Below are 20,210 nucleotides of genomic sequence, written 5' to 3'. Positions count from 1 at the left end.
GCGAGTTTATGAATATTTCACTAATATGAACATACTTTCTTTCCCATAATACTCTCTGTAGTCTCCATAATTAAGAGTTAATAATTTAAATTGATCGTTAAGGTCTTTCAGGATTTCCAATTTAGTATAAAAATTGCAGAATTTTACCATTACTGTTCTCCTTTTGGTAAGTTGTTAATTAAATAACCAGCTTAAAATGATTCATTTTTTAGTACCAAATACATTATAAATTAAGGCACTTGTCTAGTTGTGTATTGCTTGGAACTGTCTAGACAAAATGTTTCTAAAAGATCTTAACACTTTATGGTTTAGCGGATGTCCATTTTTTTCAAATGATATCCCTCTGCTTGGCCCTTTCCCTTGATTCCACATACAACTTAGTCCCCTAATTTAACATCCTCAAATCTGACTTTTATCTACTTCTTCAAAGGAGTCTTTCTTGACATTCCCAGGAGGGTTAAGTACCAACCACATCTGCTTGCTTAGGGCTATCATGACATTGTCACACTGATGTCTGATTATTTAGGCTTTTCTCTCCACTGGATTATGAGCTCTGGAACACAGTGATTATTTTTCTGTTTCAGTAACCACTACTTTTGCCTAGTGTATAATGGATAGTTAATAAATATTTACAGGGGCAAATGAATGATCAGTTCTTACTGTACTATGTAAGTATTGTCCAGAGCTATAAGAGAGCACTTTTTTTTCTTAGAGTGATAGCTAATATCTTCATGAATCTCATATTTTTTTGATTTTTTAACTTTTAATTTTATTTTTCTTTATTGATTAAGGTATTACATATGTGTCCTTATCCCCCCCATTGCCCCCACCTCCAACTCATGCCCTCAACCCTCCTGTTGTCTGTGTCCATTGGTTTGGCTTATATGCATGCATACAAGTCCTTTGGTTGATTTCTTCCCCATACCCTCACCCTCCTCTACCTTCCCTCTGAGGTTTGACAGTCTGATCGATGTGGAGAAAAAGGAACCCTTGTTCACTGTTGGTGGGAATGCAGACTGGTGCAGGCACTGTGGAGAACAGTATGGAGTTTCCTCAAAAAACTAAAAATGGAACTCCCATTTGACCCAGTGATCCCACTTCTAGGAATATATCCCAGGAAACTAGAAACACTAATCAGAAAGGATATATGCGCCTCTATATTCATAGCGGCTCAATTTAGCATAGCTAAGATTTGGAAACACCTTAAGTGCCCATCAGCAGATGAGTGGATTAAAAAACTGTGGTACATCTACACAATGGAATACTATGCTGCAGCAAAAAAGGAGGAATTCTTACCGTTTGCAACAGCATAGATGGACCTGGAGAGCACTATGCTAAGCAAAATAAGTCAGTCAGAGAAAGATAAACATCACATGATCTCACTCATTTATGGAATATAATGAACAACATAAACTGATGAACAGAAACAGATCCAAAGACAGAGAAGCATTGATGAATCTCAACTTTATGTTCAACACACAATTAGAAATAATACATGGACGATACAAACACCATCATCTATAGGTCAAGTGTTTCTGACCTTAGACAAAGACAACTTGAGTTTATTACCATTATCATCAGTTTACCCATTATTATCATATTTACCCATTATGATAATTTGGGTAAATCACTAAGTTTCTCTGAACTTCAGTTTCCACATTCGTCAATTGATAATAGTATTCTCCATGGTCACTCTGAGAATGTAAAAGATAATTTAGATAATGGCTTCTAAATCACATCATGAAATATAAACCATCATGATTATTTCATTTCTTTGCATATTCAACTATAAGAATCACCAAGTAAAACATTGTGTAAAGCCTCAAGGAGCAGGGCCTGTGTTGGAATTTATATAGAAAATTATATCCATTAATTACCTATTTGCCCCTCATTCTCAACTGTTTCTACTAAATATTATATTTTCTGCCAAAGCTATCTATACATTTCCATAGTATTATTTATGTTTGCTTTTGGTTCTGAAACTCCAATTACAAATGAAGAATTAAGGCATGAAATAATTTAATTTTCTAACTAAATAGAACTAGAGAACTAATAATGGTTCATTAGTTTTTAATAAGAATGATTGGTGTTTAGACAGAGATGTGTTAAATGATTAGGTTATGAAGAACTCATTTACTGCAGATTGGATCTGAGAATCAGGGCTCCTTTTCTAGCCATTCACATGGCCAGCAGAATAATGATTCTTTCTTCTGCTTGATACGAATGTAGCTGTGCCTGTAGAAAATTCATGCTGTTTAACTCAGCATTTCCACTATCTGAGAGGTTGGTCTCTAGAATGGTGCAGGAGCGAATATTTAAAAAGACTTACTGCCACCCTAGCTGGTTTGGCTCAGTGGATAGAGCTTTGGCCTGAAGACCAAAAGGTCTCAGGTTCAATTCTGGTCAAAGGGCATGTGTCTGGGTTGTGGGCTCCATCCCCAGGAGTGGGCATGCAGGAGGCAGCCAATCGATGGTTCTCTCTCATCGTTGATGTTTCTATCACTCTCTCCTTCTCCCGTTCTCTCTGAAATAAATAAAAATAAAGAGACTTACAGCCACATTCACCACCCATCCTATTTAATAAAATGGACTAGCGAAGGTGTTTTAAAAGTCCACATTTGTTCTTCAAGTCAGAATAAAAACATCACATTTCTAATAGCAGAGAATTCAATGGTGAAAGTAATTGCCTTCAGTGGTCGGCAAACTGCGGCTCGGCAAACCGTGGCTCGTGAGCCACATGCGTCTCTTTGGCCCTTGAGTGTGGCTCTTCCACAAAGTACCAACTTCTGCGCATGGGCCATGAAGTTTAAATCGCACTGTTCATGCATGCCCGCACGTGGTATTTTGTGGAAGAGCCACACTCAAGGGGCCAAAGAGCCGCTTGTGGCTTGTGAGCTGTGTTTTGCCGACGACGGGCCTAGGTCGTTCATATAGATCTAGTGGAAAATTATTGTTATACCATACATAAGTGTGCAAAATTTTTTCAATCGCCTTACTTAATTTCAATTAATACCATTTTGAAAGGAGATAGCAAAGTAGATATTGTCAAATAGTGAGGTTAAGTCCCAATAGTAGGACAGAATTCTTTACCACCAAATATGCCAATAACAAGGTCACAATTTAACCCTGGTCAACATTTGTGTAACATTTTTGTCTGCAGATGAGTCTTTTAAGTATTCATACCTTGTAAATTTCAAAGAAATGGAGCTGAAACTGGGGAGAAAGTGGAAAAGCATATGACAGGGGTGACAGACATAGGGATTTTTAATTCTGGATCTTTTATGAAGTGACAATAAGCCCCTTAAAAGGGACATTGCAGTTTACATGTGGGAGACGTTCTAAAAATATTGCCCTGGAAAAGGAAGGCCAATTGACTCCAATAAACTGGAGTCAATTTCCATGCCTGGATGGAGCTTCTAAATGCTCCAATTATAGAACATTCTTCCATTCTGACTGTTCTATAATTGGAAATGCAGTGAATAAAATAAAATAAGTCCCGGAGATAAAAATGATATGGCCATTGAGTCAGGGGAGAGATAACTTTAGAAAGAGTGCTCAGGAAAGGCCTATTTGAAAATGTGGCCGTGGAATCATGAAAGATGATTAGGAGGAAGTATTGCAGACAGCCTGTGCAAAGGTCCGGAGGCTGCGAATAGTCTGCTCTGAAGCTGAGGTTGGAGTCTAGTGAGAGAAAGGACAAGAGTAATGAGGTAAAAGAGTGATGATATAGAAGCTAATCTCCTAAGTCTTTGAACTTATTATACCCAATTAATTAAGAAATTTCAAGCATACTGGATGAATATAAACTTTATTTAAATCTATTGCAATATTACACTATGTTCTGGAAAATTCATTCATTTTTATTCCTGAGAAGTATCTTTCTTATCATATTTTTAAATAATTTGTCCAGTCTACATTAAAACTTCTAGTCTCGTTTGAACCCCATGTTTTTTTTATTTTATTTTTTATTTATGTTATTTTTCTATCACCATTTGTCCCCTCTATATCCTCTTCCACCTCCACCCACCCCACTCCCCATCCCAATCACCACACTGTTGTCTGGTTGTCTGTGTCCATGAGATCTCTCTCTCTCTCTCTCTCTCTCTCTCTCTCTCTCTCTCTCTCTCTCAGCGAATTCTCCTACTCCAACACCACACACACACACACACACACACAAACACACACACACACACACCAGAGTTGTCTGCCTGTTCTCTATCTATGAGTCTGTCTCTATTTTAAATAACTTATAAAATGCAACACCAAAAAAACAACAATAAACAACAACACACACACACACACACACACACACACACAATCCAATTAAAAAATGGGCAAAGGACCTGAATAGACTCTTCTCCAAAGAGGACATACAGATGACATATGAAAAGATGCTCAACATCACTAATCACTAGAGAAATGGAAATTAAAACCATGATGAGTTATCATCATCTCATGCCTGTCAGAATGGCTATCATCAATAAATAAATCAACAAGTTTTGGTGAGTATGTGGAGAAAAGGGAGCTCTCATGAACTTTTGGTGGGAATGCAGACTGGTTGTAGCCACTGTGGAAAGCAGTATGGAGTCACCTCCAAAAATTTAAAATGGAACTGCCTTATGACCCAGCAATTCCACTTCTGGGAATTTAATCAAAGAAACCTGAAACACTAATTGGAAAGAATATATGCACCCTTATGTTCATTACAACATTTTTTACAGTAGCCAAGATTTGGAAGCAGCCCAAGTGTCCATTAGTAGATAAGAGGATAAAAAAAGCTCTAGTACATTTACACAATAGAATACTACTCAACCACAAAAAGGAAGAAAGTTTTACCCTTTGAGACAACATGGATGGACCAGAATATTATCCTAAGTGAAATAAGCCAGTCAGAGAAATACAAGTGCCATACAATTTCAATCATATGTGGAGTATAATGAACAAAATGAGCCCTGTATTTTCCTCTCCTCCTGGTGCTAGGCTGTAAGTTCTTCCTATGTTGAGTAGAGAGCTGGTAGAGAAGAAGTGCAAATTGCACTTACTTTATTGCTGCATTGGGTTTTAGTCCCCTCTTTGCTAACTCTCACTGCCTCTGTGGCCAACACTGCTGACCATCAGCCTCCATGTGGCGGGCACTTACCTGCTGGCTCTGGTATAGTGTGGGCGACAGGTCTTTGGAGGCCTTGCAGGGACTGCCCAGGTCTCTGATTTGAGAGTTCTGACTCCTACTCAGCTCCTTTTCCACAACACTGACATCCTAGCTGGCAAAGGATGTGAGTGCAGCTCCTAGAACTGCCAGCAGAGATCACTCTAGGACGGATTCCCTGCTGAGAAACATGCAGAGGAAGGTCAGCATTGCTGCCTAAGCAGATACCCACCTCAGAAACACATTGCTGGCCTCCCTTTCTTTTGCATAAATCTAATGTTAGCAACAACAACAACAAAATTCAGAACTGAGACACATAAACTAGAAAAAATAGTAAACAGTAAAAAGCATAGAATACCACCAACTAAAACAACAGACAGAAACACAAGGAAAAAGGGACAATGAAGACACAGTTACCAGGAAACAGAAGATCACATGTATAGGAAATCCTCATACATCAATAATCACTTTAAATGTAAATGGACTAAACTCATCCATAAAAAGGGCACATCATATCAGGTTGTATCAAAACACAAAACCCAACCATATGCTGCCTCCAGGAGACACATTCATATATACAGTAGTCCTTTTGTTTTCTGAATTTATTTATTTATTTATTTATTTATTTATTTATTTATTTATTTATTTATTCTTTTCTTTATTGATTAAGGCATTACATATGTGTCCTTATTCCCCCATTGCCCCCCCATCCTTCCCACTCAGGCCCTCATCCCCCTGGTGTCTGTGTCCATTGGTTATACTTATATGCATGCATACAAGTCCTTTGGTTGAACTCTCCCCCTTACCCCACCCTCCCCTACCTTCCCTGTGAGGTTTGATGGCTGATCAATACTTCTCTGACTGTTCATCAGTTTATGTTGTTCGTTATATTCCACAAATGAGTGAGATTACATGATATTTATCTTTCTCTGACTGCCTTATTTCACTTAGCATAATGCTCTCCAGTTCCATCCATGCTGTTGCAACTGGTAAGAACTCCTTCTTATTTATAAATTACCATCAAAGGAGGAGAAATAGTGGGTTACATGAAATCCAATGGTGATAGATCAGGGAGGAGGGGGAAAGCAAAGCAGGGAAACCTCTGGGTTTGGATAAAAAGTAAAATGATAGACACATGCTTCTTTTATATAGGTGGGCATAGGAGAGTTAACAGTCAGCAATTAATAAGATAACAATAACAATGAGGGAATTTGTGGTCTCTGCCCTGGCACCATTTTTTTGTGCCCTGAGGGGTCCAGAAAAAGGGAAGTTACAAGTTATCCTGACATTCCACAAGTATGTTATTTTAGATGCATTAGGCTTAGTAAAGATGAAAGTTGGTCTTTGTCAGGGAAGATACTGGCCTAGGACATGACTACCCACTATAAACTGCTTTTTAATTAAAAGGTTTTCAGTTCAGACTCTCCTTTGTGGTTACTTTAGTCTATGAGTTTGCAAGGTCACCGTGCAGGCCTCTCCTGAATTAGTCAGGTTAGCATGTGGCCCTTTTTCACCCACACTAGTTAGTAGGTTGATAAGAAATCTTTTGATTTCCAACACAAAAGCCCAGGTTTATTGTTAGTGGTGGTTGTTATTTGTTTGTTTGTTTGTTTGCTTTTCAGTTTCTCTTGCACTGCTATGGCTTCTCATATCTCTGCTGAATGGTGGAAAATGCCCTGTATTCCCTGGGAGGTGGGTGGTCTCTTCTGAGACCAGGTTGAGTGGATCTTAGGGTACATTGCTGTGGGAGAATATGGTGGGCAGTGGGTTTCCGAGTCTATGAAATTCTAGCACTGTCCCCTGCAATTAGACACTGCTAGCAGTGTCGTCACCATAGATGTGGGTGAGGTGAGCTTAGAGAGGCCACCTGGCATATTTTCGGCTTCGTTCTCCTCCAAGTAATGGCAACCGCCAGACCTCAGCTGCCTCACCTCTGTATCTCTATCCATCACTGGGATTAGTCACAGTGTGTGCCTGCTCCTCATGAAAAAAATGTGAGTCTCCCCAGCTCTCTGGGTGCAGATAATTTGCTCTGTAGGCTGACAATGCTACTACTTCTTCTGGGCCCACTGCCAGCTCTGCGTGCCCAGTTCGCTGCGTTTAGCTGCAGAAGACCACTACAGCAGCAACACCAACTCTATCTCTCCTCCTCCACTCCACAAGGCCTGCGAGCTGCACCCTGATTACTTCCCTCTCCTGAGATGCTCCGTGAGCTCCAGGCTACATCAGTTCGTGACACCCTATCTGCTCTTCGGCCCCTACCCCCGTCATACTAACTGATCTACCTTCAGATGTTTCAATGTGGAAATCTCTCAGACATGCTTGTGTGTTGAGCAAGCAATCCTTTAGTGAATTATAGCTGTTCAAATTCTTGTAATTTCAAAGGGACAAGCCAGGGGAATCTCTCACATTACCATTCCTCTGACATCATTCCTGTGTTTTTTTTAAATATTTTGTTCTTTTTTATGCTGGTCTGAATAAAATTGCTTTCCTTAACTTTATTCTCAGAAGTCATACATACTTATAAAAGGGGTTTGGATAAGTCATGGGGGCAGTGGGAAGAGTACAGGGTTTTGTTGTAAGCATCTGAGGGTACACTGTATTTGGAAGGATATTCTGCAATTAGATTTTTAGATAGTTTGCATTTAAATTTTGATTTATAGAGAAAAATGGCCCAACTAGTAGTGAAGAGAAACTAAAGCTAGAAGAAAGGAGACTGAGAAATGGAGATTTGTGAAAAAAAAATAAAAATTGGCCAAGGTTGAATTTTGAGGAGGACCTGGACAGAAACAATAGGAGGGTCAATTATGCTTTCCAGGTAAACTTGGGGATACATATATACCTTATGTCTAGCAAGCCAAAAATAAGATGTGCTATTCAGAGTCCATCCCCTGTCTGGACTATTTGAGGTGAGGGAGGGGTGCTCACACAAATGAAAGATTTGCAAAAAAAAAAAAAAAAAAAAAAAGGCCCGAGGAAGCAATGCATTTAATTTTAAGCAATATTTTTGGTGAATAATTATTTATAAGGTCCTTTTTATATTTAGCATTTTAATAAGTGCTTCCTGTGATGTATGTAATACGCAGAAATTTGCAAAGCCATGGTTTATAGATTTACAGTGAAGCAAACAAATGGTAAATAAAAATACATCTATTCATTAACTTTTGCTGAACTTTCCCCAGATTGTACAAAGTTGTGGTGAGCATTAAATGGAGTAATATTTAACTCTTTTTAAAAAATTGGTAAAAATAATTATTACTCCGTAGATGTTAATTTTTTGTTTTCTTATCATTCATATTTAGTATTTATTAAAAGAAAATGAATGCTTACCATGTAGAATATTTTCTCTAAAGTTGCTTTTTTCTATATTATGAAGACTAAATTAAAATAAAAATTATGAAAAAAAAATTTCCTACTGGACATCCTGCAAGAAGGACAAGAAAATGAGCATGCAATTAGAGAAAACTGCATCTTTTTCAAAGAATTGTATTATTAAATATTCAAGATTATGTGCATTAGTGAGGACATAAACTCAAAGACATACCTTTTTTGCAAGGCTTCTGACAGTAACTAGCCATTAAAGAAACATTAAATGAAACACTGAAAGGGGAAAACAATTCAAGAAATGGACCAATTTGAACAACTCAAAGGTACAGCTTTTAATGACACATTTAGCGAACAAAAAAACAAAAGAGAGTCAGAAAGGAAAAAGCATTTAAAGACAAAGTGTCCACTGTCCATTGATTGAGAGGTCACACTTTAAATCATTTTGATAGCTGAAAAGGAAAAATAATACAGTTTCCCAGAAGATAGTTTTCAAAATTAAAAAAAAAAATAACTTAATGTAAAAAGAAGACACCAAAGCTAACCCAGAAATGACTAAGAGATTTAGTTGTAGAAGATATGACCAACATAGGACTAAGCTCAGACAAAGAGCATCTATAAATTGGATACAGAATAGATAAAGGGAACAACTCACTAACTTGGCATTTTCTGGCTCCTTTGGAAACTAAATCTCCCTCCAGCAATATTCTACTCTTCCACTCAGTTTAAATTTAATCTTATTTTTTCCAGCATGATCTGGGTTTATGGCAACTTCCATCTTTTCTTAGCAGAAGCATTTATTAGGTATATTGCTTATGACAAATTCTCTCAAAAGTTAGATAGTAAAAGCAATAGCAACACCTGAACACGCTTTGAGCTATTCTTTATTCCTCATTTTATAAATCTTAAACGTGTAAATATTATCTATCAGATTCGCTGTATATATTTTGTAAAATGTATTAAAGATGAATCAATAAAATGAAGCATTATTTGCTTTTCTTCTCACACAGCTGTGATCAAACAGTGTCATTCATGCTACGGCTTGGGAGATTTTTTCTTGGTTTCATTCTGAAGTGTGCAGTGGTCCTGCCAGTTGAGCTTATTCCACATACACACAGGGAAACATGGAGAAATGAGGAATTTATTTGAATGACTTGAACAAATACCCAATTTTCATCTGAATTATGTGAATGTCAGTAAGCATGACTTAATGATTAGGTTCTCAGGTTTGGAGTTAAACATATCTGGACATGAATTTAGTTTATGCTGCTTAACCTCATTAATGTTTTAGTTTCCTTTGTAGATTGCAAAAATAATAAAATTTATAGAATAATTTCTCTAAGACTGAGATAATGGATGGAAGGCTTTTAGCATAGTACAAGGAACAGTAATCATTTAGCAAATACAGTAGTCATAGTTATAATAGATGCAGTATTAGCAGCAGTAGTAACAGTGGGGGAACTAGTCGTAATAGTAGTAGTATCAAATTTGGCCTGAATTATATTTAAAAATGTTTATTTTATTTTTATTCTTGAACCTCAGGCTGAGTCAAATAATAAATGCAAATCTTTATATGTGAAGTAAAAAAAGCATATCATAATAAAAATGGCCTCAGTTTACAATGTTTTAAATCTATGACTGGTATAGTACGTGCACTCTCTCTTATCTCCAAAAACAACCTCCAATGAAGGAACATTAGGAGAAATCTAGTAATTAGTAGCTAGCCTATGTGCACCTGGTTTCATTTTAAAAGGGTTGTGGCTCAATTTACCTTGGAAGCCAGGGGCTATCAGGGATGGGAGTGACCTCAGCATGCCCCCTGATTCCTTGTCTAGGCTCTGTTCTTTGCTATTGTGGATGTGCTTCTCTTCACCAGAGGCATGTCTGCAGCCAATCGGGTTCAATGCTTTGAAGATCCCTGACCAAAAGGAAAAGGGGCCTAGCCTCCCTCATCTCTAGTTTGAATAAAAGAGCAGAGGAAATCAGCTTGGCTCAGCTTTAATTATGTGTTCACCCTTGACAATAATCACTCCTGGAAGTTGGAAGCAGGGTTGAGGGTTGGTTAGCCTGCTTTATATGAAATGACCATCCTGTGTCCAGGATGATGAGATCTGCAAAGTGAAGGATGCAAGAAGGATTGCTAGGTACCAAGTAAAATAGCAACTCTAGCAAGTAATCAGAGCCTCTTATTTATAGGTGGGAAATCAGGGTTCTGACACAGTGAGTAATTTGAAACCTCAGAGTTATAGTGAGAATTCAAATTTGTGTCTCTTTCACTGCAAAGCACATAGTCTGCCCACACTGCTGTTTCACAGATAGTATTTATATAATGAGTTTGAGTAGTAGGCATTGAATAGGTCAGCAAATCCATACTGGGTGCTGGAATGGAAGCACCAAGTAATCCCAATTCTCTTGATAATTGGCAAACTTTTGCTTAGTGCTATAAAAACTTCACTAAAGCTTCATGAAATCCACAATGAACTGATGTTTTCTTAACTACACCAGATTATATTCATTCAGCAAACAGCCCAATTTCTGTTTTCTGTTTTTGTTTTTTTTTTAGTTTATCAATTTTCAACAGTAACAACATACTTAGTAGACCTTCTAATTAGTAATGCCTCTCCAAAATCTGGAGAATATTTTCATTTTCTTTCCTATTGTTTTAGGTCTCATTGAGCCCCTGAGGATGGATATAAATATATTTATAGTTATTCATACAAGAAATAATGTAATAATTAATAAATAAGAACATAACAATAAACTGGGTTTCACATACTCACAACTGTAGACCTACTTTCGCCCCACCCAGTATCTATACTAATAAAAGCCTAGGTGGTCCTTGTGCCCTCGTGCGACACGCTCACGTCATCACAAGATGACCACCACAAGATGGCCTCCAAAAGATGGCCAGCAGGGGAGGGCAGTTGTGGGTGAACAGACCAGCAGGGGAGGGCAGTTGTGGGTGAACAGACCAGCAGGGGAGGGCAGTTAGGGGCAATCAGGCTGGCAAGGGAGGGCAGCTGGGGGAGACCAGGCTTGCAGGAGAGGGCAGTTGAGGTTGATTGGGTCAGCAGGGGAGGGCAGTTGGAGGCAATCAGGCTGGCAAGGGAACAGTTAGGTGTCAATCAGGCCACAGGGGAGCGGTTAGGGGCAATCAGACAGGCAGGCAGGTGAGTGGTTAGGACCCAAGAGTCCCGGGTTGTGAGAGGAATGTCTAACTGCCAGTTTAAACTGGCAGTCAGACATCCTGCAAGGGATCCCAGATAGGGGAGAGTGCAGGCCAGGCTGAGGGACACCCTTCACCCCTATGCATGAATTTTGTGCACCGGGCCTCTAGTATAATATAATTCTGTCATGATTATTTGCTACCTCATCATCCTTTGCCATGATTAAATAATAAGTATGGGTTATTTTTTCTTAACTGTTTTGGAGATCCAAATACATGCAAAATTTTTTTTTTCAATTCACTGGATTATAAAATCTAACGTTAATAATACTGAAGTGTCTGTGAACATATTTATTTTATTGATTCTTTACTTTCATTTTTTGACCCACAAAATCATTGATTTAATCAACTTTCTTCTCCAAATTTAACCTGGTTATTTGATTTTTATATGACCCCCCTAAAACATGTTTTCTTTCCTATGTGCCTCTAGAGATATTCGAACAAAGTAACAGTAATACTCAGTGTATTAGTCTTTCAGACATGATCAGTAATATAAAGAAAATGTGCCTTCATGTAATTTGTTTTTTGAGATATTAATGGTTACAATTCTTAAAGCTATCCTATCTAATAAAGATGGAATATGCTAATTGACTGCCCCACCCTCAAAAATACCGTCACCCACAGCCAATAAGGAGGGAATATGCTAATTTACTGCCATGCCCTCAAAGATGGCGGTGCTCACAGCCACAAGATGGCCTGCAGGGGGCGCAGTAAGGGGTGACCAAGCCATCAGGGGAGGGCAGTTGGGGGGGGACCAGGCCTGCAGGTGAAGGCAATTAGGGTCAACCAGGCCAGCAGGGGAGGGCAGTTGGGGACGATCAGGCCAGCAGGGGAGTGGTTAGGGGGTGATCAGGCTAGCAGGCAGAAGAGGTTAGGGGCAATCAAGCAGGCAGGCAGGTGAGATAAATCACTGATTGCCTACCTTCTGCATGCCCCACATGGGGGTCAAGCCCACAGCCCGGGCATGTGGCCTCACCTGGAATCAAACCTTGACCTCCTAATTCATAGGATGATGCTCAACCACTGAGCAACACCAGCCAGGCTGCCATATATTCTTTATTGTTGCTACTGTGTAAGTTGGTGAACAATGACTCCTTCTATTTTATGAATTTGATTTTTATTGTATAGACTAGTATGATCATCACCCTCTGGCTTAATTGCAAGCCTGCCTTCAAATGCATTTATTCCATTTACCTAGTAGCTACACAGTTCAAATGTTGCATTATGCAAAAAAAGTTCTATTTTTTAAAGGAATTCAAAAGTTAATGTTAGCCTAATCCTAAATAGATGAAGCAATGGTGAAGAAAACTGCAGAACAAATATGAAATTTAATAATGGCTTTCCAGCAGCCTGCCTTTCAAATTGTTAGGAATTCATTAAACAATGGTTGAGCAGCACTGACAATTAAATTACTCTCATATGAGTTATTTAGCCATATTATGAATATTGCATACTACAGAGCTTACATTTCTAAAGGGATGCAGACAACAAATTGGATTTCAGATAATTAACATGAGGTCTGAATTCAGTCTCCAGAAGCTTTCCACTTTGTTTCCAAGAAAAATAATTGGGATGTAACTGCATAAAGAGGGTTAACATTGAAAATGTTAAAGAGAAAATATTTAGAGCTGTGGCTGCATTTAAAGGAGTTTATCACTCTGTGAAACAGTTGAGGGGCGGGCATAGTAATGGTGACTAATGTTATAGAGTTGCAAATATCTTGTATAAATTAAGCCTTTCAAGCTTACATTCTATGTGGTAACTACTTTTCTTTTCTTTTTCTTACTGGATGCTTAAGCAATTGCTAAATGTCCTACTGCTAAATGTGCCACAGCTGGTATTGTTTTTTTACAAGTATTCTTTTTTTAAGTAATGTAGACCTGACCAGTTATTTTAGTAATTTGTTTTTTAAAATATGTTCTTATTGATTTTTAGAGAGAGGATAAGGGAAAGGGAGACAGAAATATCAATGATGAGAGAGAATCATGGTTTGGCTGCCTCCTGCATGCCCTACAATGGGGATCAAGCCTGCAACCAGGGCATGTGCCCTAAACACTGAGACATATAAGCTGGACACAACTATTCTTAATATAATGTTTTTGTCATTTTTGAGTATAAAAACAGATACTAAAAATGAAAAAGTTGTCCAGTGGTAAAAATGTGGGTGGTACTTCTCTATGTGTCTTAAATGCAGTGCTTAGAAATTCAAACGCTAGAGGTTTCAATATACCAACACTTGGTATATTGTCATTTTTTTCATTTAAGCATTCTAATACATGTGCAGTGTCATCTCATTGTGACTTCATTTGTATTTTTCAATTAAAAAGAGTTATTGAGTATCTTGTCATGTGTTTACTTTCAGCTGAACACCTTTTACTAATATATAGATTTTGACCTTTTCAAATTGTGTTCTGTGCTTTCTTTCTTTTTTTAATCTTTATTGTTGAAAGTATTACAGATGTCTCCTTTATTTTGCTTGATATATTCTGGTTACAAGCCATTTATCAGATACTAAGTCATAATTATTATTTCTCAGTCTTTGACCTGTTTTTTATTCACTTAACTGATGTGTAAAAGTCAGAAGTTCTTTTTTTGGTGAAGTGTAATTTACCATTTTTTATTTTATTTTATGACTTGTGGTTCTATCTAAGATTTTCCAAGTCAGTATCACAAAAATGTCCTGATTTGTTTTCTTTTAGAAGTTTATAGTTTTAGATTTAACATTTAGGTTATGGTCTATTTTACTTTGACCTCCAGTGAAAAATTTGCCTATATTTTAATAAAGCCTATATTGTAGCCTATATTTTAATAAAGATAATTTTTTATATCTTTTGAGTAAAAAAAATAGTGCACTATAACATTATAATCAAGACACACACTATGTTACTATTTATTACTGATAGTTTAATATCCTAATAGCAGAACCTAATGTCTATATAAACCTTCTAAAATTTTTAGAAGAAACTATCAATATTTAGTCATTTATTTGACAATAGATAGACATTTTATTAGGTTTTATGTTTTAATATTAAACAATATACATGAAGCACATATAAGAAATTGCAATCTTAAAATTTTATTACATTTTCTAGAGATTGTGCTCTAAAACCTTTAATTTCACTATTTTCAACTCAATTATTTTCACTACCACTTAGAGAATAAATATTGTATTCCAGTCACTGAATTATGATTCTGGGATTATGTATGTAGATATAAAATGCTGAGTCTACCATTAAGAAGTTACAGTACACAGAAAATATCATACATATGTGATAAATACAATATATAGTAGCCTCTTAACTTATGTCCAGGTTTTCATTGAAAATGATTTTAACTTTCTAAAATAGAAAATTTGATCATAACATTCATATGAATAAAATATTTCAATAACTTTCTTTTTCTATCTGGTAATATGTAATTCCTTAATTATCCTATCTAATAAAAGAGAAACATGGTAATTGGGTACATCCGCTACACTTCCCATTGGCTAATCAGGGTGATATGCAAATTAACTGCCAGCCAAGATGGCGGCCGAAAGCCAGGCAGCTTAAACTGAACATGAGGCTTGCTTGCTTCAGTGACAGAGGACTGCAACATTCCCTGCCTGCCTTGCCGGCCTCTGAGCTTGCAGTTTAAGAAACATTGTAACAAATATAGAAGCTAAACAAAACCCCAGAAACCAGCTTTCAGCCAGCTGGGATCTCAGAGCTAGAGTTGATAGAGAGTTTCGATTATAGAACCAAAACAAACCAGATACCTGCTTTCAGGAGCGGAGGCCTAAGGGCTGGAGCCTCAGAGCTAAAGCTGGCCCAGAATAAAAAAGAAAAAAAAAAGAAAAAAAGGAGCAGTTGGGAGCTTCAGTCCCAGCCTGAAAACAGCCCTCAGCCCCTCACCCAGACTGGCCAGGCACCCCAGTGGGGACCCCCACCCTGAAGGGTGTGTGACCAGCTGAAAACAGCCATCATCCCCTCACCCAGGCTGGCCAGGCACCCCAGTGGGGACCCCCACCCTGATCAAGGACACCCTTCAGGGCAAACCAGCCAGCCCCCACCCATGTACCAGGCCTCTATTCTATATAGTAAAAGGGTAATATGCCTCCCAGCACCGGGATCAGCGGAGCCGCGAGGCCTCCTGGCACCAGGATCAGCGTGACAGGGGGCAGCGCCCCAAACCCCTGATCGGCCCTACTCTGTGCCTGATACAGGGGAGCTCCCCAACCCCCTGATCTGTCCTGCTCTGTGTGTGACAGAGGGCGGCGCCCCAACTCCCCCCCCCCCACGGGCCCTGCTCTGTGTGTGATGGAGTATAGCCATAACCTCCCCCTCGGCCCTGCCCTGAGTGTGACATTGGCGGCGCCCCAACCCCCTGCTCTGCCCTGCTCTGTGTGTGACAGGGGGCGGTGCCCCAACTCCCCTATCGGCCCTACTCTGTGAGTGACAGGGGGGAGCTCCCCAACCCCCTGATCGGCCCTGCTCTGTGCATGACAGGGTGTGGCGCCACAACCTTCCCATCGACCCTGCCTTGAGTGTGACAGGGGGCGGTGCCCCAAACCCCCAATTGGCCCTACCCTGAGCGTGACTGAGGGTGGAATCGCAACCTCCTGATCCACCCTGCTCTGTGCATGACAGGGGGCGGCGCCCCAACTCCCCAATTGGCCCTGCTCTGAGCCCGACCAGGGGCTGCACCTAGGGATTGGGCCTGCCCTCTGCCACCCGGGAGCAGGCCTAAGCCAGCAGGTCGTTATCTCTCGAGGGTCCCAGACTGTGAGAGGGCACAGGCCGGGCTGTGGGACACCTCCCCCGGCCCCGAGTGCACAAATTTTTGTGCACCGGGCCTCTAGTCTATAATAATAAAAGCATAATATGCTAATTAGACTTGACGTCCTTCAAGATGACCTTCTGGATGATGCCAGGGCTGGGAGGGAAGCCCGGGTCCTGGGTGCCTGCTGGTGGCCGGAGGGAAGCCTAGGTAACTGATGACAGAGGCAAGCCAGTGCCAGCAGCTGAGGGAAGGAAGGCCTACTCTTGCATGAATTTTATGCACCAGGCCTCTAGTCTATAATAATAAAAGCATAATATGCAAATCGGCCGAACAGCAGAGCAACTGTATGGATGAAGCTGGAGCTGCATAGGCTGAGGTAGCCAGGGCTGAGAAGACCTACTCTTGCACGAATTTCATACATCAGGCCTCTAGTCTCTCTATATAAATGGCTAATATGCTAAGTTTCCGTCTGACCATCTGACTGGTCACTGTGACATGCACTGACCACCAGGGGCAGACTCTCAACTCAGGAGCTTCCATGATGCACACTGGCCATTTACAAAGCACTGGGGACCTGGTGCACACAAAGCAATATGCAGCTTCCCTCAAGTGGGACAGAGGCTCCACCACCATCCCGGAGTGACAGCCCATCAAATTGCAGTCAATGCTGCCAAGACCCCATAGCACCAAATGCAGCCCACAGCCCAGTCCAACCCAGAAATGGTCTCTGTGGGCACCGGGTAATGATGTCACATAGTTACGCCCAGCTTCCTTTCCCTAGCGACTAGCCTCCTTGGAGTTTCTTCAGCCCAGAAACACAACTTGCTTTATAGGCAGGTGCAAACATTTTACACATTAACCAAATGTCTGTGAAGCATTTTCCTGTGCCTCATCTCATTTGATCCTCACAGAATGCCTGGAGTAAGTTGATAGGAGACTCAATGGAATTCTATTTTCTTTTCATTAACTGGAAAATGGAGATTTAGAAAGTTTAGAAATGTGACCCGACTAAAAATAAGTAAAAAATGGTGGAACTTGAAAATGACTTCAGGTTTTCTCACTGCACAGAATATAGTCAAACACTGCTGCAGTTAAATATTTCAACCTTTGTTCTCTCTGCATGTTCTATAATAATAATCTGCTTTGTGTTGATATTTTACTGCTGTGTTGCTGACAATTACCTGAAAGAGAAGTTGGAGTGCTTCACTGGGCTAGAAAAAGTTTAGCTACATCAGAAAGCAGGTCTAATTAAGCAAGTTTATTCTCTCTATATAAAAGGCTAAGTTGACTCGCACATGCACAATACATATAAAGTTCTCGCTGGTGCCAATCATACGCATGTGTTTCAATCTGTCATTGTCGATCATAAATTTGGTTGACACTTCTATTATAGAGAAAAGGCGGATAGAAATATTAAAATGTTTCTTCTAATTAATTTTCTTTCAATGTGCAGGAATCTGTGCACTGGGCCACCAGTAATTTTAATAAAAGAACTTTCAATTAGAGGTCATGACTTGTTTACTTCTCTATAACCCCTCCTTTATTGTCTTAGGGGTTATAGAGAAGTAAACAAGTCCTTTATTAAGCATTTGTGGTTTTTTTTCTATATTTCTTTATAATATTGACACAAGTTGAATGTATTAGGGGCCATTAAAATGATGAGAATTATATATAGGATGAACAGTTTCAAGTGAAAAATCAAGTATCCCTCCAGAGAACTATAACTGCAAAATTATAGGCTTTGTGTGTGTTTTAATTGAGCCATTCTAACTTTTTCTGAGTTCAGAATGGTAACTTCATATAGATTATATTGTGTGGTAAAGTTCAATTACTTTAAAATATAGCAATTAGTGGGCCTCTTGGTTTGTTGAAATCAAAGCAAAATTATTTGGGTGTGATCTACAAGCCATGACTAAAATTTATCTTGTTCTGAAAAATGACAATTTTATGATGCTAATTTGAATTTTATAGGAAGGATAAAGCCATATAACATTTTTTTTTCTTTTTAACAAACTAAAATATAAATGACTCCAATTTTAAGACAGGACACAATAAGAGAGCGTATAAATATACAACACAACTTTTAGAAATAAAACAATTAATGTAGTACTTTAAGTTAAAAACCAAATAAATGTGATAAACATTATATAATTAACAACACTTTAGAAACAATTGAATACAGTTTAGTTTGAGAAAACCATATATACTGCAAAATAAAAGAAATATATTGAAAATACAAAAAAGAGGGATTTTGAGATATAAAAGAAAAATCGAGATTATTAAAGTTTAATAATATTTGCAAAAAGTGAGGGAAAATAGGGTTCTGTTTCCAAGCTCTTTATTTTGTTCTGTCAATTTATTTATCTTGATAGAAATGCCATACCTTGTACACCATCTTTTTATTTTATTTTGCTTATATTTTTATTGATTTCAGAAAGGAAGGGAGAGGGAGAGGGAGAGAGAGATAGAAACATCAATGATGAGAGAGAATCATAGATTGGCTGGCTCTTGCACTGGGGATCAAGCCTGCAAGCTGGGCATGTGCCCTGACCAGGAATTGAACTGTGACCTCCTAGAATTGTATGGTGACCTCCTGGTTCATGGGTCAATGCTAATCCACTAAGCCACACCTGCCAGGCTGTATACCATCTTTTAATAAACATAGGGCAGAGGCAATATCAACAGAAAGTTAACAAAACAATTTTCCATAATTGCAAAATGCAAAAAATCCCCAATCAGGCCATAAAGTGGACACTATGAAAGTAAAACAACACACAACTAGGCAAAATTATGTAAATAATGATAAATTCCTGAAAATGATAAAAAAGAAAAGAAAGCTAAGCTATAATATTCAGTAACCACACTGACATTTATTCACATCAACAACAGAATCCAGACAGTGATGTAATGCAAGAATAAGCAATCAGTTAAAAACTTTAATGCATTTAATAGTGTAGGTTAAATATAGATATTTTGGACAAGGATTGAACCTTTATTTTTAGCAGATTTTCAATGTAGGAAATAAAATAATATGTACCTTAGAAAGAAGAATAGGAAGTGGGGCAAAAGTAGGTTTACAGTTGTTCGTATTGAAAATAATACAATAATCTATAATAATAAAAGGCTAATATGCTAATTAGACCAGATGTCCTTCTAGACGACCTTCCGGACGAAACCTGGGCTGTGAGGGAAGCCGGTGCCAGCAGCTGAGGGAAGGAAGGCCTATCTTGCATTAATTTCATGCATTGGTCATATAGTTAATAAATAATAATAAATGAATAAACTCTATTTTGTACATTCACAACTATAAACCTACTTTTGCCCCACACTTTATTAAACCTTGAAAGATGGAGTGAGATTTAAGAAGTAGTAATCAAGTGACTTGTGTAAATTATATAAGTATTGGCTAGGAAAACAGTAGTAATTATAATGGCAATGTTTGAGGTTTAAGACAAGTTAGAAACACATTATTGAGTTAAAATAACATTGGAGAAAGATAGCATTTTAGCATCCTTCTTTTATTGATGCATGTTAAAATCTGTATAAAATTAAGTATTGATAATAAAACTTTAAGTGTAACTTCAAAAACAACAGAATCAAAATGTGTAGCTTTCACCAGATGAAAAAGTAATAAAATAGTTTAGAAACATTATTATCCAGAAAGATCCTATGTAATAAATCACCTCCTTAAAAGCACAGCACCTAACAGATCACACAGATACAGAGATCACAGCCTGAGGAGGATTTGACCCT

This window comes from Myotis myotis, unplaced genomic scaffold (genome assembly GCF_014108235.1).
Source record: "Myotis myotis isolate mMyoMyo1 unplaced genomic scaffold, mMyoMyo1.p scaffold_m19_p_3, whole genome shotgun sequence".
NCBI classification, from domain to species: Eukaryota; Metazoa; Chordata; class Mammalia; order Chiroptera; family Vespertilionidae; genus Myotis; species Myotis myotis.
The sequence above is the reverse complement of the archived record's forward strand: the minus strand, read 5'-3'. Positions refer to the sequence as shown.